General features: G+C 37.4%; 1 protein-coding gene across 2 annotated transcripts in view; it reads left to right on the top strand.

Moving 5' to 3' along the window:
* Positions 1 to 2,180: 2,180 nt before the first annotated feature.
* The window catches only part of LOC109421957 (putative fatty acyl-CoA reductase CG5065), a 74,169-nt gene continuing 64,227 nt past the window's right edge, over positions 2,181 to 12,122 (top strand). Inside the window, exons 1-2 of one of the 2 annotated variants that reach the window (XM_062851733.1) lie at positions 2,199 to 2,309; positions 2,345 to 2,367. The gene's annotated coding sequence lies outside the window, so the exon portion shown is untranslated. The other variant, XM_062851732.1, reaches the window with a different exon arrangement.

Raw genomic sequence — 12,122 nt, 5'->3', positions numbered from 1 at the left:
ACTCTAAAATGAGTAAGATTCACACAAAACTGAGCTAAACTGGGACAGCTCAAAAAATGAGTAAATTGCATTTCCAGCGATAGCGCTGGACCAAGTGCAAAAATCCAACTGGTGTAAGCCGTATAATATTCTTCACATCATCAAGAATATTATACGGCTTAAACTGATGAGATTTTCGCACTTGGGCCAGCGCTAGCGCTGGACAAAAAATTTACTCAATTTTGAGTTGTCCCACTTTAGCTCAGTTTTGTGTGCACGCTAAGAAAATGTTACTCTAAAATGAGTAAGATTCACACAAAACTGAGCTAAACTGGAACAGCTCAAAAAATGAGTAAATTGCATTTCCAGCGATAGCGCTGGACCAAGTGCAAAAATCCAACTGGTGTAAGCCGTATAATATTCTTCACATCATCAAGAATATTATACGGCTTAAACTGATGAGATTTTCGCACTTGGGCCAGCGCTAGCGCTGGACAAAAAATTTACTCAATTTTGAGTTGTCCCACTTTAGCTCAGTTTTGTGTGAATTTTCTGACCGTGTGAATTTCCTGACCGTGCACAAAACTGAGCTAAACTGGAACAGCTCAAAAAATGAGTAAATTGCATTTCCAGCGATAGCGCTGGCCAAAGTGCAAAAATCCAAACAATTTAGGCCGTATAATATTCTTCACATCAGCAAGAATATTATACGGCTTAAACTGATAAGATTTTCGCACTTGTGCCAGCGCTATCGCTGGATAAAAAATTTACTCAATTTTGAGTTGTCCCACTTTAGCTCAGTTTTGTGTGAATTTTCTGACCGTGCACGCTAAGAAAATGTTACTCTAAAATGAGTAAGATTCACACAAAACTGAGCTAAACTGGAACAGCTCAAAAAATGAGTAAATTGCATTTCCAGCGATAGCGCTGGCCCAAGTGCAAAAATCCAACTGGTTGAGGCCGTAAAGTTCTCCGCATCATCAAGAATATTATACACGGTCAGGAAATTCACTCTTTTTCGAGCTAAAGTGGGACAACTCAAAATTGAGTAAATTTTTTTTCCAGCGATAGCGCTGGCCCAAGTGCGAAAATCTCATCAGTTTAAGCCGTATAATATTCTTGATGATGCGTAGAATATTATACGGCTTAAACCAGTTGGATTTTTGCACTTGGGCCAGTGCTATCGCTGGAAATGCAATTTACTCATTTTTTGAGCTGTTCCAGTTTAGCTCAGTTTTGTGTGAATCTTACTCATTTTAGAGTAACATTTTCTTAGCGTGTACGGCTTAAACTGATGAGATTTTCGCACACGGTCAGAAAATTCACACAAAACTGAGCTAAAGTGGGACAACTCAAAAATGAGTAAATTTTTCTTCCAGCGATAGCGCTGGCCCAAGTGCGAAAATCTCATCAGTTTAAGCTGTATAATATTCTTGCTGATGTGAAGAATATTATACGGCTTAAACCAGTTGGATTTTTGCACCTGGGCCAGCGCTATCGCTGGAAATGCAATTTACTCATTTTTTGAGCTGTTCCAGTTTAGCTCAGTTTTGTGTGAATCTTACTCATTTTAGAGTAACATTTTCTTAGCGTGCACTTGGGCCAGCGCTATCGCTGGAAAAAAATTTACTCAATTTTGAGTTGTCCCACTTTAGCTCGAAAATGGGTGAATTTTCTGACCGTGTATCGCTGGAAATAAAATTTACTCATTTTTTAGTTGTCCCCTTTAACTCCAAAATGAGTGAATTTTCTGACCGTGTGTAATCGTTATAACGAAATCGATTTCTGAGTAAAATTATTTCAGGGTGCCTTAATGCCTCATCGGCCTAAGTCGCTGGGTGTTTTGTTATAAAAGTGTAGCGCCATCTTATGTCGAAATAGAATCATAAATTTCATTATGGCAAATAAACTTTCTGGTACCGCAGTTGTAGCTTTTCACACATTTTTTACACTGTATGGGAAGATTCATTTATTACGTCCATCGTTTTTCGGGATTTCTAGACCCCCCCTCCCCCCTCTGTCAATCTATTTTCCTATACCTAATACACGTACTGTCACACTTTCTTAGACCCCCCCCTCCCCCCAAAATGGTGGACGTAATTTTTGAACGTTAACTATGCATTTATGTTGAATTCCATCCCTTTTATAGCCCCCACTTTGTTCTGCTGCGCTACGTTTCCTTTCCAAACAGATGCGACGACGAAGGCTGACCATTTCCAGTATAGTTTTTCCGTCTGATCAGTTAAGTCAAAGACTTTGCGCGATTCGGACGCTTAAGCGTGGTCGGGTTTTGCGAGCGTGACTAGTTTGGCGCGTGTTGTTTAGCTTTGCGTATTCGGTGACTTCATAAACAAAGGTTTGATTGGATTCCGGTTCTGTGTTCTATTGGTAGATATAGTGTCATTTTTAGTGAATGCTTCTTCTAGTTTTCTATGAATTATCTTTTCATAGCAACAAAACTGCATCAAGTGCAAATGTGTCGAGATGTGCACAATATTTTTTTGAGTAAAACACGTAATTCTATATGAATAGCATGGTTAAATGAAGTCAGAACTACAAGTGAATGTATAGCGTTATTGGCTCTGTTCGCTCGAAAAGTTGTTTATTTCGTAATAAGGCATATCTTATACATTTGTATTTTGAGGTGCACTAGCCACTATCCCGAACTGGTTTTTTTCTGTTTCAAATTATTAATCAGTTACCAAAATTGAGTGTTGCTGTCAGTGCTGCAAATGTCATTTCGACTAAAGACACTGTATGCCAAAGACACGAAATCTGATGATTGTTGCTGTTGATGATGATTTCGCGCCATGACGATGATGCTTTCGAGCAATGCTTTTAAAGCGCGTTCGACAGGTCTTCTGCTCGATTGGAACATTTCGTGTCTTTGCATATAGTGTCTTTAATTTCGACATATCAAGGTTCAATCACCCACAGCTCATTTCAGAAGCTGAACCTGGAAATTTGGTGTATGAAAAACTCGTGCGGCTAGACCAGTTTTACATGAAAAAACCACTCTCATTTTGATGCGGCATTTTTTGAAAGTAGTCGATGACATTTGCCTGAAATATTGGAGATAGTCATTTTTCCATGATTTTCTTATAGAACTGGTCTAGCCGAACAAGTTTTTCATATGCCGTATTTTCAGCTTTAGCTTTCGAAATGAATTTTCAGCACTGGCTGCTGTCTTGTTGAGCCTGAAAGACGCTTGACACGATGACGAAAGCTCTTTCTTACATTCATTGTTACACTAGCATCGACATTTGAATTAACATAATGAGCATGGCAAACCGAAAATTGATCTGTGAAATCTGCGAAAATATGATTCAAGTTGTGGCTCATTCCTGTTCTTAGTAGGTGTGCTTAGCAAGCAAACAGGTTTTGAATTCCATAAGTTTGTTGTTGCAGATGTAGAAAAAAATTGAATTTTCATTTCGTTAGTCCCCATCATATCGCAAGTGTACGTGGCCTAAATATTTAACGTTTTAGCCAACTTGTTGAGTTTTAATAAAACTTTTAAAAATAATTAACGTACATACTTTTAAATTTGTGAAACATTGCACAAGTAATAAAATTAAATTATTCTTTACACTAAGTTATTTTTCAGATTTTAAAGTATTACTGTGAACCTTGATCAACAATGTTTATATTACAGTAAAAAGTTAATACGCCTAAAACAAAGAAACATGGTTGAATCTTTTAAGCACCATGACGTCATACCTACCCTTTTTTTGATTGCTAGATGACCAGCATAATGGGAGAGAAGTTGTAGAAAACAAGTACGTAGCAAGCTTCATAAATAGAGGCTGGGATATATTTTCTCAGTCATTAATTAATGGTAGGCGGGGTAGTATGGACACCCTCAATTTTTGACGTAAACTACGTCTAAAAGGAAGGTACGGTACTGTACCACGGCACTGGGTGTAAAATGAAAATCTAAAATTTTGCGAACGTCACGAAAAAATGATAGGTTTTGAGCGCTAATAACTCAGCCGTTTCACGACAGATTTTTAAAATTTTTGCACAGATAGGTCGGAAATTTATCTACGCGTTGAATGAACAATTGGTAACTATTGATTTTCATCAGTAAACTATTGAAAATTTGGAAATAGTGAACCCATGTTTTAATTTTATTAAGCCAATCACGTGCGAGCACATTTTTTGAGTTTTGTCGCCTAGTACAGGGGTTTTCAAATCGTGCACCGCGGTGCACCGCATAGCCATGACAAGTGCACCGCGACACTTCAGAAAATTCTTGCATATTTAAATTGATTACCTGTTTTGGAAATCATTAGAACAAGGGGTCCATGGCTAAACTATTGAAAGGTGCTCCAATGGAACGAGAGTTAATTTATTCCCACGCCGGACTGAATCCATCAAAAATCTAGGCAGATATTCGCGAAGAATCATATAAACAAGTCTAGAAAAACTCTCCTCGTAAGTATCATACAAGGAATTTTCAATGAATTCGTTAAATAACTCAGAAGAAATCTTACTAATATTTCTGAGTGCTTGCCTAATACCAGAGAAGAAATCTTTCACTGCTCCAAAAATCGATTGACCTGGATTTATGTGCGAGTCATTTATTTTTCGTGTGCAAAGCTTGATAGCAAAATTCTATGTGTGGGCACATGTAAACTAGATGCGGATTTTAGTGTTGACAACGTTTTTATGATTATCAAAGGAGCTTTGCCTGAATTGACAATAGCGCTTGGAGTGAATTTATCAAAAATCTTGTCAATAACATGCCAAAGTTCTGAAAATGAAACTTCTAAGTGTCTTGCTAGGAATTTTTCAGATGTCCAGTTAAAGTCTTGAGAAAACGTGTATCAAAAATTATACAGGGGTCATCAAAATCCGAAGTTCTCATTTTGATAACTTGAAAACAAAATGCCGCTAAATTGGAAGGAATTTTACTGGGAAACTTTTCTGGATTTCACTCAGCGTTTATACAGATCTTGTTTGATTTTTTAGAAATATTCGCAGCAGGAAATATTCCAAGTCGATCGAATAGCTGTGCCACTTCACTATGCTCCGATAAGCAAAGGAAAAGTCAGTGTGGAAATAGTACACTGAGGAAATTTTCCGTATAACTATTATGTGCGAAACTACATAATTTTTTGCAATTTGGCATCACCTTTAAAAACCATGTCGGAAACATAAATTTCATAAATTTTAACTCAAATGAAATTTATGCGTGAGATTAAATGAATTTTATTAGCGTGGTAAATAAAATTTATGTTTGAGGTTTATAACATTTATGCATACGCGGTATATAACAATTATGTTTCAATTTTGCATAAAAAATCATGTATCAAACCATAATCAAACGAAAACAAACATCTTTATCAACATACTATTCTTTTTTTATTGAAACAAATAAAAAGAAATGTACCGATTGTGCAGGATCCTCTTGGTCCACCTGCAGCTTCCTCCAGTGGACGGGGCTTGGAAGTTCCAGGTGTAGGTCTTGCAGCGAGAAAAGGAAACATTTTTGTGTAGCTTTATCCCGAACATCCTTTCGAATTGCTCTTCGTGTGCACGAAGCGGGATTCCTCCAATCGTTTCTGTCTGGCTTGTAGTCCAGGGGTCCGGTCTGGTAAATTTGAGCAGCACTACGAAACACCTACGATGCAAGCTTACCCTGACAATTCCGCACGATTCCGCAGGTGAATCAGGAGAAAATGCTGAGGTTTCCGTTTCGTTTGGAAGTCCAGTGCGAGGCTCGGAGACGAATATGATGACGGTCTTAATGGCCGTTGGAAACTGAATCGGCAAAAGTTAAAAATTATATGTGAACAGATATAATTTTTAACTATAAGAACAAACTTACATCTTTTATGTTTGACCAAACATAATAGTTATGATTAAGGTCTATACGTCTCATGAGTTACCTCATCAAAGCTAAATAGTCTTGCAGGATCTTTATAAGCACACAATCGAAAATAACGGTCACAATGTCTTATAAATTGTATAAAAAATAGCCTTATAAACCCAACGTTTGGATTTTTATCAGTGTAGTTTACGCAACAAGGTGCAGAATGAGGATTTTTACAGCACGCGTCGAGGCTTGCCGAGTTGGGTAATTACGGGGAGTGCTGTAAAAATCGAGTTCTGCACCTGCATTTTTGCAAGTTCGTAAATTACCTCTTGAGGATAGTTTTTAACAAAACTTTTTCATCAAACTGCACACTGGTGCTCATAGCATTTAGACCGGCCCACACTTGTATGGCGAGAAAGAAAAATTGGAAAAAAAAAATTGCGGGGCACTTTCTAGAATCGTGCCTTTGGATGAGAAGAACAATCTGTGAAACATTCAGCTCAATCGTTTTAAAACTGAGCTGGCGCAAATGAGTTGAAGGTTTGTATGGGATTTTCAGTCCAAATATATGGGAAATTGGATGACCTACAGTCTCTCGCTCAGTACGCCGGTTCAGCGAGTTCGATTTTGATGATGTTGAGCGCAAGTTTCGAACAGCAAACACGTGCTGCATGTAACAACCGAGAGTAAACGGGGGAAGATGTCCTCATCCTGCTTTCGTTAGCTGAAACCGCAACTAAATTAAGTTTTATCATTATATTGTCTTCTACAAAGTTGTTCCTTAGGGTATCAACTACCATTCTTTCAATTATGAGCCAAATCAAACTCTTAACCAGCGTGTTGAATTAGAGACTGGAGGTCATCCTATTTCCCATATATTTGGATTGAAGATTTCATACAAACCTTCAACTCATTTGCGCCAGCTCAGTTTTAAACCGATTCAGCTGAAATTTTCACAGATTGCTCTTCTCATCCAAGGCACGATTCTAGAGGGTGCCCCGTGGAATTTTTCGACATTTTTGTATTTGGGCCAGTCTAATAGCCATGTTTGAGAAAATCTGATCATAGCAGGTTATACTGTGCCGTTGTCACAATTTTTCAAAACTATGTCCAGAAAGTATCAAGAAGTTGATCTAAACTTAAAAGCGTGCTGTAATGGTTCATTACGTAACGCAAATCAGTGCTGTAATGAACCATTACAGCACTGTTTATTTGGTGTGGAAAAGTAGGCCTTTTCCTTTCAGATTAGCGTGAGGTGAAACAGCCTATTACGATGAGAAATTGCAAAAAAAAATATTAACGACGAGTGTATGCACCTGAAGTCGTTACGAAAAATACGAGTTTTTTTTTTGACAAGTTGTCTTTTTTAACAATAATAAACATGAGCACCGCCGGGCGATTTATTTTCAAAAAGTGCACCGCGATTCAAAAGGTCTGAAAATCCCTGCTGGGCCAGTATATAAGTTATTGTCTTCTTATCATCTTCCATCATTCTTTCGTGACACCTCAAGGGGAACGCATCGGAGGACTGCTAGCCAGTTCCTCCGTTTGCTTCTCCCTTCAGTATGCTTTGGCTAGCTGAGCGCGATGGTCGTCGACTGCTGCCAGCCGTCTTCGCATCGTCGTGCGCGGTACCAGTACGGCCGCCAACCAGTTCATACCGGATCAGCTCTGCGAAAATTTTCTTCATTCTGGCTTCATCGGGCGTCCGGGCAGCGCAAGCCAACATTGGAATTCGGCATTTCAAAACATTGGAATTCGGCCCAACATTTCAAAAGGGCGTAACTGCATTTGAAAGTAATACCTTCTTTCAATGCTGTAGGTCGTACTGCCTCCCTTACACTCAAACCACCGTGGTTGTCGGAAAGAAGAGAGTTTTTCCCATCTGGTACTTGTGAAAAACATGGAAATCATAACACATGATCCACAGCTTCAAAAGAAGGTGATGATTCCAAAAGCAGTTACGCCCTTTTGAAATGTTGGTGTCGAATTAACAAAATTATACCGCTGGAACGCGCTTGCAGTAATACTGCAAGTAAATTAAGAAAGCCCTTGTAAGGGCTACGAAAATGTCCCACGGGAGTGAACCGAATAATTTTCTCAGGAGGAAAGCCTCCTTCAGTATGTTTTGCCTAGGCGTGCGCGGTGGTCGTCGGCTGATGCTAGTCGTCATGACAACGCCATGACATTTGCTGCCAGAACAACAAAATTATTGATCACACGTGCAATATTTTTTACAAATTCTGGTCCAAACAGCCCTTTTGAGGGCTTCATAAGCAGTTTTCAGAAAGAATAAACGGTAGATTTTTTGACAAAGTGACGTTGGTCACATAAGCGTCAAAACCGCCGAATTTTGAAACCTACTCCTAAACTAAATGCAACAGCTTGTCTTATCACCTGGCCGTGTCACCGAATCTAGCGTACTCGCCTTCTTGCGTGTACAGTGTATAGTTATAAAGGAATTTCTTCAGGCTTTGCTTATGCTTCAAACTTTGTTATAAATATTTCTAACACAAATCCCCAGAATCTTGCAGAATTTACCTTGTTAAAATTACCGATTTTCAAAACTATTAGCCACTTCAAATTCTATTATTGATCCAAAGAAAGTGCTTAGTAGTCATTTGTCGTTCATAACAAACTGCTTTGCGTAGTTTACGTAATACGGTTGTGTCTTTTACACCGTGTCCAATAAGTTCTCATACAAAATACAAATTTAGAAAATATAATTTTATTTCACATCTGTGTTTCATATTTTCAAAATGAATGCATGTATTGAAGGGCCACATAATACTGATTAAATAAAGCATACGGTTTAGAATAATATTATTTTCTATTTGTTTTTATAAGCCTAGCAGTACACTTCCTTTTTCTGAAATCCGTTTGCTCCGGCACGCAAGAAAAATGTCCGAAAAGTTGTTCATTCTACGGTAGATAAATAGAGTCCTTAAGGTTAAATTTTGAGTTTATATCCCAAGTATTGTACCGAATGGATATACCAAAGCTGAAACAATACAATTTTAGTGTTGATATGGTAAGAAATTTGCTAGTAAGCTTCACTTGAGCTGATTTCCTTGAAAATGTTCGTTATATTAAAGATAAACATCATAAAACGTAAATTTTGGGCACAATTTACCACAATAGGGATACAAGTACGTTTTAGAAGTGAGAATGTTGTGAATCAACAAGATATGATACAGCCATGCTTCTTTAACACCACACATCTCATTAAAACAAGTAAATGGACATTTTTGTTGGATTCACGTTTTATTTTGTATAAAATAAAATGGCTTCGTACTCCACAAATCCAGAGTCTCATATTTTTTTTTCTCTTTTGGCCATAGTTACTACTAGCAATGATGAGGACAGGAACCTAATTTGTTTCAACTTTAAAATATTGCTCGTTAAAATGTGACGAAATACCAAAGAAATGGCGTGCGTGCCAGCTGAAATGGACTTACGACACATAAGCGATCAGCATAGAAGGATGAAGGACAGTTAATTCCAAAACATATGCTGCATTTGATCAGTGTTAGTTTGCCTTTGAATAAATATATTTACTTTGATAATCCTAATTACAGATGTGAAATTAATTCAATTTGATTTTGTATGAGAACTTATTGGACACGGTGTACATACCCCCCTGATTTTTTCATACATTCGAATTCTTTCGCACTTTCAAAGCAAGTAGCAGGGAAGTAAAATTGCACACAGAAATGAATTGAACGCGACAAAGGACAAATCAGTGATTCAAACCACTACCATTCACAACAAGAAACAACATAAAACTGCGCATCTATTGTTTTCTTTTCGCGCGAGACAATGGCGAACACGATCGAGTATGCTGCAATATTTACTCACCCCATCAGGAGTGATGCATGCACAGCAAGGAACAACACAATACAGGGGGCCAGCAAAAGGCAGAATCCCCGTAGCTCACAACAAAAACACGTTCAAAATGGTTTGTGCTGAAAATTGATGCATTACACAATTTCTTACTGATTTATTTGCTATCTCCGCGTTGTCGTGTAATTTCGCCAAAATTTAACCTTTTGCTAGTTTTACACATTTTACTTAAGTAATAACTTATGGTAATGACTAATTCGCAAATGTCGTGCACATCCCAGAAAGACATTTTATGAGACGTTTCAAATCAGCTGTTTTATGAATATTTACCAGTTTTGAAGTCCAACTGGTGGGCCCATTTATTTACATTTTGGCTAGCATAACATGTGATACAGGCCCATACAATAAACGAGGTTCATTTATCTACAACAATGCGTCAATCCGCCCACTATAATTAATATCCGTAGACATATCTGCCAGCAAAAATCTGATTGGCGCTCACCACATGTTATGCTACTTTTCGCGAAAACAAAAACATCAAATGTAAACAATAACAATGAGCGGCCCACCGGTAGTACGTCTCGTAAAATAGCTTGATCTGTCAGAGTGCCCAAAAGTGTCAATTTCCCAAACATGTCAAATTCATGTGGACTACGGCGAAACAAGGAAAATTTTCAATGGAAAAAGCAATATTGTTTCCGCGCGAGACAATGGCGAACGCGATCGATTATGCTACAATATTTATACAATACTCACCCTATCTCATTTATCTGCAATGTAGTTTCAGCAAAGGAACACTCGAAATTAGAACTACCGTCAAGGCACCATTCACCGTGGATCTAAGAGGATTCGGGGTGAATAAGGGCTGTTTTTTGACACCAGTCTTATAAACATTGTTGGTACCGCTTTTAATTGCCTTCATTATAGGTTAAAATTAAAGCAATATCCACAGAAGTAGAAAATTTTTCACAAAATTTGGTGATATAGTACAATTAGTAAAGGGTAATAAGGTCGCCTAATTCCGTGGTAGGTCACCATTCACCGTGGTAGTAGGGACCCATTCACCGTGTATGAGAAATTTTATTCTACTTTGTTTAAAAATGATCAAAACAACCCAGCCAAAAGATTTTTCTTCGTTTAAATTCATTTCAAGTAATAACTTGCAAGATTTTATTAGAAAAACGAATGATCAAATTTTTGATTTTTTCTAGATATATGGGACAATATGGGGCACGGTAAATGGAGACCATTGATTTTTAGGGTACCCATTTACCGTGCCTTTTTGTTTCAATTAAAAAGTACGAGTAATCGTACTTTCTTGTTAAACTTACTTCGGTAATACAAAATACATGCCTGATATGTGAATTTAATTGCTTCTTGGTGGAATAAAAACGTTACTATATTTAGTTTATCGCTTAAATCACCATAGCGCAGTTTTCGTTTTTTCACTATGAATGCAGTGAACGAGCAGAAACCCGCTTAATGTAAACACATTTTAGTGTCAAAATGATACTTTTAAATGTTTCTAATGAGCGTTTTGACATGGTAACAATACATTAGTGTTGTATTGGTGAAACTGAAGGAAAATTGTCATATCATTCAATCATAATATGGAAATAATGAAAAAATATTCGTAGGCACACGGTGAATGGAGCCCCCACGGTGAATGGCGCCTTGACGGTAGGTATATCTGACTATGCAAAAAAGTTGTGTCCTCCGTTTTTTGCGTATGAAAATTATGAGTTTCATACCATTTAAAAAAGGGTTTTATGAAAAATTGTTTTCAAGTCGATTGAAAACTGTAACCTCTATAACATATTTGATTAGTTTAGCCGTTTTTACATACTTAATCTGTTTTATTTACTTATTTTAAATATCAAAAAACTAGTTTGAAGCACAATCTAAATCACAAACAAACCAAATTCGTCGAATTGAGTATGTGTTTTGGTAGAATGTTTGCTTGTAGTAGACATAGGACAAAACAAATTCGACAAAAAAACTTTACAGTGGAAAATCATTGGTTTACGATGTACATGCGGACAAAAACACAACTTTATCCAAAATAGTTCGAATTGAAATTAACTTAGCATAATTGACCTAGTTTTGTGCATTATTCATCCGAAAAAGTTGTTTTGCTACAGAAAACAGTTTAGGTGTAAAACATGTACAAAATTCACAAAAGTCTTGGGGGTGTCCATTCTGCCCCGCGTCGCATACCTGACAACGGCCATGAAAACTTAATATTTCTCGAAATGTTTTTTGAAGTAGATAAATCAAAATTTGATTTGATAAATTTAATTTATTCTTTTGTAGTCATGTACAATAGCTGTTCTCACTGCTATAACCGTCACAATCGTCACAATATTTCTAGCTCTCACCGTGGAAACTCTGGTTTCCAATCAAACAATCGCATTATGATTCATAGTGCAACCAAAATGAACCATAATGCAGCTCGAGCATGCATGCACGAGCATGATTG

Source organism: Aedes albopictus, chromosome 2 (assembly GCF_035046485.1).
Source record: "Aedes albopictus strain Foshan chromosome 2, AalbF5, whole genome shotgun sequence".
Taxonomy (NCBI): domain Eukaryota; kingdom Metazoa; phylum Arthropoda; class Insecta; order Diptera; family Culicidae; genus Aedes; species Aedes albopictus.
Note: the sequence above shows the minus strand (reverse complement) of the source record. Positions and strands in the feature narration are given on the sequence as shown.